At 49.1% G+C, this 5,732-nt stretch overlaps 1 protein-coding gene across 1 annotated transcript in view; it reads right to left on the bottom strand.

Annotated features, from left to right (window-relative positions):
* The window catches only part of LOC116951993 (uncharacterized), a 250,555-nt gene that overhangs the window by 82,782 nt on the left and 162,041 nt on the right, over positions 1-5,732 (bottom strand). The window lies entirely within an intron of this gene.

Below are 5,732 nucleotides of genomic sequence, written 5' to 3'. Positions count from 1 at the left end.
TCGCTGTACTCCTCAAATAAAAGTTCACCGAAATTCACCACCGAGTTGCCTCTCAGTGGATGTTACGAACTGAGCTCCGTGATGGTGCCGAGCAGCTACGGAAGGCCGGATATTTCTCCGAGAGAAAAGACGCCCCAAGCAGTTGTGCGACCGTCTTTTGACACAATCGGTCGTTAAAAAAAAAGGGATTTGCATTTTTGTTTTTTTTTAAGTTAAAAGACGTAAATTCTCAAACGGAGCTGAACTTGTTAATTTTATTTCCGCGTGCTTTGTTCAAAATGTTTGCGCCGCAGTAGGCTGTGGTGGGTGGCCGCATTGTACGTTGAACTTCTTTCACGCCGTACGTGGCCAACCGTGCTGATCGGCGGTGCCGGGGAAGGACAGCGAGCGTTATGTTGAGGGCGGCTGGGCTGATGGAAGGCAGTGGCCCTGAAAGAGCCGAGGAAAGTCAAGTCTGAGTGAAGCACGTTCTGCTTCGGAAAGCCGCGGGCATTGCTCATAGCAGCGTTATTTATAGAAAATTTCCAACCCCCGGGAAAGATCCACTGAGTCTCAAAGCTTTTGTTCAGGATAGTCCTAACAGCGTTGGCGTTTGTGTCCAGTGCCGATTACAGGAAAGTTCTCGACTGGCTTATATTCAACAATGTATAGATACAATATTAAGTTATATTTATTATTTTATTGCAAACGTTGGCCGAATGTGCTATGCACAGCAAAGGACACAAACCGACTCGGGATGATAGCCCATTTGATTTGCCATCACTAAAACCTCTCCGCATTTGAGTTCAGGATTTCAGCCACCGGCTCAGCCGTAGCCTTACACCAGCCCAGCGTAAAGCTAACTTCACGAATTTAACTCAAATTTTACAATTACGTTACGATGACGCATTTTGGATCGAGAGAGCATCTGAATGCCACCGTATCTCTACGCGTAGCGGTTGCTGGTAAACAGTCCAATTCGGATAAAATACAAAACTTAGCACCCGCGAGCCACTCAGGTTCATCTTACGGATGGACTGGCTCCCGACATAGGAATGTGAAAGTTCCACCTTCGGCTCAGGGCCGCCAACGGAGAGAAGCACCGCCCTTGGCCTCTATCTAAAACTAAACTATTTTTTATTTTATTTTACTTTGTAATGCCCCACTGAGCTATCCGACTTGATGCACCCACCCACGTGGCCTCGGCAGATTCGTCGAGTTTGATATTCTGGGAGCTGAACGAGACGTAGCCACGACCGTGCGAGTGTACCACGCCAGTGCTGCATTAGGATTGGGCGAGTCCGACAAGAGTAACAGAAGCAGCAGCAGCAGCAGCGGTAGAGCAGAAAGGGGGGTGGGGGTGGGGGTACGATGCGGTGGGGGGGGGCATTCGAGACGGCCCCCTGCCCAAGCCGTCCCCCCCCCCCCCCCACATCGTCCACCCACAAGTACACGAGCGAGCGCGCGAGCGAGCGCGACGGTGCAAGCGACCCACGGGCAGAATTACAAGCATCGTTCGAGCCGGCGTTAGTCGCGGAATCCTCACAAAGACACCAACCGCGCGCAATGCAACGCAACGCTGCGCTCGCCGCGAACGTCACGCGGGCCGCAGGCCAGATGCCTGCGGCACGGCAGCAGCAAATCTCAACAATTCGAGCGGGCGCGAGCGAGCGTGCGTGCGTGCGGCCGCCGGCGCTACCCGCGATGAACGACATTCTTGTTGGCCCACCGCGGGCCCGAGATGCGACAACCGTGGGCCGAAGGGCGGCTCGGGATGGCTCGCGCCCCCGCGTTCGCGGCCACAAAGCGACGGGCGTGGGAGTGCGATATCCGGTGAGGCGTGCAAGCTGAGCCCGCCGTCAGTTTCTAGCGAAGTGAAACGCCCCGTGCGAAGTCGCCAGCGGTTGTGCCATGAACGTGCGACTGGGAACCTCCCTCCCCGTCATAGCAACGTGGAATTTCCCGTAGCTGATTTCAGGACAGGCAATGAAGATGAGCACCATGTACACGGCATCCAGTGGTGTACATACACAGTACCGTATACTGTAAAAGCAAGTGAAACAAACCTGCTAGAGCATACACACTGTGTATGTGCACAGTGTGTATGTGCTCCACTGACATACATACACACTGTGTATGTATGTCAGTGGAGCACATACACAGTGTGTATGTGCTCCACTGACATACATACACACTGTGTATGCGCTCCACTGACATACATACACACGTGCATATCCTGTACGCATAAAAGATAGTTTCAAAAAGGTGTTGCGCCAAGTCTTCAAATCTTAAAATAATAAAATTCCACGTCATGAAAGATCCACTAATGAAATTTCAAGGATCTACATCACACAGGATCTAAAAAAAAAAACCTTTTTGTAAAATCCCAAAGCGAGCAATATATTCCTCAACAATGACGATTGCCCAATGGATAACCCAGCTTAAACCACGGGAATGTGGAATTTCCACGGCTTGCTCAGGGTCTCTGACAGAGAAGAGCCACGTGCTCACGCGAGCAGATCCCATTATCCACGGGGGTCACCCGCGGACTTTACTCCTCTTATCCGCGGGCAAACATTCGTGGGAAATAGGCGTCGCAGCTAATAGGGCCGTGGGTTCACAGATTATCCCACTTTATAATGAGAGGAATGCCGGTTTCATTGACTCAGCACCGACGAGAGACGCCTTAATCGAGCGGGGCTCCCTGAGCCGAATTCCACATTCACATGGCGGGAGCCAGGACCTCCGGAAGTTCACCACTTTCGGTTTTGCCCACAAAGAGGATTCTCTCGCGTGATTGGGAGAACGATCACTTGTTTCTGAACCTCGTGAAGGTCACGAGGTTTTACCTCGTGACTTTCACATTGTGAACAGTTTCCCCAAACCACAGCACTGTCCAAGGAATTAAATAGCTGCATAATATCTAAGTGTTAATTTAACAAAACAAAGTAACTTTATTTACGAAGGAAGAACCCGAGTCTCAGAGGAGGCTCCTGCATTGGGATGTTTGGCCAATTCTTGAATTTGTATCGCATAATAAAGGCACGTGGAGTGCCGAGAGAAAATCCGCGCACACGAGGGAAGAGCGTTCGTACGACGCACCAACGGGACACTGCCTCCGAGAGTCACCTCTCGTCTTCCTGCAGGTAAAAGTCTCACACGAGCGACGATTCCATCTCTGTGTGATCCACCAACCCCCCCCCCCCCCAAATTCCAGTCACTGGGCTGTAGGCATTGTGCCACCACGTTATAAATATGGAAATGCTGCACGAGGCCACACGTTTAAAACACCTGTCACGTTTAAAGTTTGACAACGCAGCGTGTGGGTGTTGAAAAGTAATGGCGCTTTGAACACGCGCTCTTACAACTGATACCCCGATGTTTTTCTACACGTGGAGATGAACACATGCTCACGTATGCAATGGCGGAGCCAGGATTTTCAGGTAGGGGGGGGCAGGTGGGGGGGGGGAGTTGTTAGTAAGAAGTTGTTAGTAAGTAAGGACTTGTCCCTTGCTATTTATTTGACGCGTGTGCGGCGATGACGCAGCCATCGATCGAGGGGTCGAATTGGAACCGCGTTGTGTGATCGGCATCACGCTCACTGAAGGTGAATGCCTTCAGGGAAGTCGTGGCCTGTATACGCAACTGCGCACAATTATGTGAGTCACTTATATCTGCTTTGCCGTTACTTATTGCCAATTATGGACTCAGACTATTGTCCTATCATCTCATAGAGTCCCTGGCACGTAATAATATCCTACACAGTGGCAGTGGGGGTCGCAAAATGCCGATTTATTACTAATAAACCCCAATGATCCGATCGAAAATAGGGATTTCGATCGGATCATTGGGGGGGCACGTGCCACCCCCCCCTACTGGCTCTGCCAGTGCACGTATGTACATATGGTCAATATAGGTGTACATACATGTATGCACACGTGTGCACGCATGTAACCGCACACGGTGTTGAGCACAGAGAGGATACAAGGTGCTGGCATGATATTACAAGCCCAATATTGTTTTTCACTCTTCCTGTACACAAGTGTATACAGGCAGATGCTGTGCAAGTGTCTACACGTATTCTTGTGTACACACGTGTGTGTACTTTATGCATATACACCCCGTGTATACACGTACACATATGTAGAAATGTGTGTACGTTGTAATACGCGATGTAAAATAAAACGGGAGTCGAAAAATGGCGGCCAACCACACAAAATGGCGAATTCCAACGTGGCAGCAGGAAGCGAAAAACAGCGACGGCCTCTGGGTGAGGTCGCGGTGCGTGCCGCGTGCGTCCGAGTCGTGAGGGAGACAGAGAACAACACCACCCCCCCCACCCCGGGAAGATGACACTGCAGAACTACTTCCAGAGTTGATTCCAACGGCCACCTCGAAGCTCCACACTCTATGGTCCGCCTCCATATGCCATAATAATAATAACCATTATAATAACCACAATAATAACCATAATAATAACAATAATAATAACCATAGCAACAACTTCCACTTGCAGTGCGCCGCCAGATAGGATTCGTTCGCTCGAGAGGCTCTGACGAGTGAGAAAGCAGCAGGCAGGCGGTGAGCCGGCACCAGCAGTTCCCCACGCTTTACAGTCACCTCTATATATTTAAGATGTTTTTTAAATCAATGAGTGAGGGGGCAACGCTCTATCCCACACAGACGGAACAGATGAGAGTCCCCATTTTTGCTGTGCCACCTCCTGGCATTTCACAACATTCGTGCGTTGCAACAACCCTCACTGCCTCCATCCTGCTGGATTACAGGCCACATGTGTAGCTACCGCCGATTGTATAATGCTTGCGTACAATACTGTGTTTCTGTAATCCAATTATGGCAGGTATTAGTACTCAGATTTGTGGAATTAAAAAAGTAATTCGGATTATTTCTTAAGATTACTTTAGTATCAGAAAAAAACTATTGGGTCTATCATCAAAAAGAGGAATCCATGGCGTTAAATCAGCGTGGTCTTTACTTTGCCTCTGTGGATTCATTTCAAATTGTGTCTTTTGTCAGAGTCTGAATTACCTTTTTTTCCATAACGTTTAGGATTAAAGATATATGGATTTTTTTTATCTCCTGCCAAGTCTACTTTTTCTTTAGTATTCTGGAGGCCAGTGAAATATTGCTTTCTGCAATAGAGCACTGTAGACCATACATTGCCCTCAAATAAATGTGCAAGTTTAAAACACCTCGCCACTGCTGCCATCAACATTGCCCGATAATAGAAGAATCAGAGGGTCGTGAACTCATCTCCTAGTCACAGCTCTCCTCGGTCTTTCATCCTCTCGGGATCATGATGTCACGATGGATCATGATGTCACAATAGATCATGATGTCACAATGGCCATATAGGAGGTCGTCTGGTCGTGGGTTCGATCCTGACCCTGACGCCTGCTGCTGTATATTTGGAGTTTGCGTGTCTCTCTCCCCGTGGCCGCGTGGATTTTTCTCTGGGGCCTCCGTTTTTTCCCCTCCACGTTTAGAATCAACGTCACGCGTTTAGAGTATTCGGCCGCTATACGTTTACACGCGATAAGCCACTTTGTTGAGCTATCATTTGTGGCCAGGTCGCTTCTGAAAAAGAGCTGAATAGTTCCGTGCGCTTTACCTGGTAATATAACAAAATCGTTTTGTTTAGTTTTAATTTCAAATCCGAGTCACAGATCGTCTCGGTCCTTCGTCCTTCCAGGGTACATAACATAAGTACAGATTGTGGGACATCTATAGTG

This window comes from Petromyzon marinus, chromosome 44 (genome assembly GCF_048934315.1).
Source record: "Petromyzon marinus isolate PM22_M1 ecotype Great Lakes invasive population chromosome 44, UKy_Petmar_22M1.pri1.0, whole genome shotgun sequence".
Taxonomy (NCBI): Eukaryota; Metazoa; Chordata; class Hyperoartia; order Petromyzontiformes; family Petromyzontidae; genus Petromyzon; species Petromyzon marinus.
Note: the sequence above shows the minus strand (reverse complement) of the source record. Positions and strands in the feature narration are given on the sequence as shown.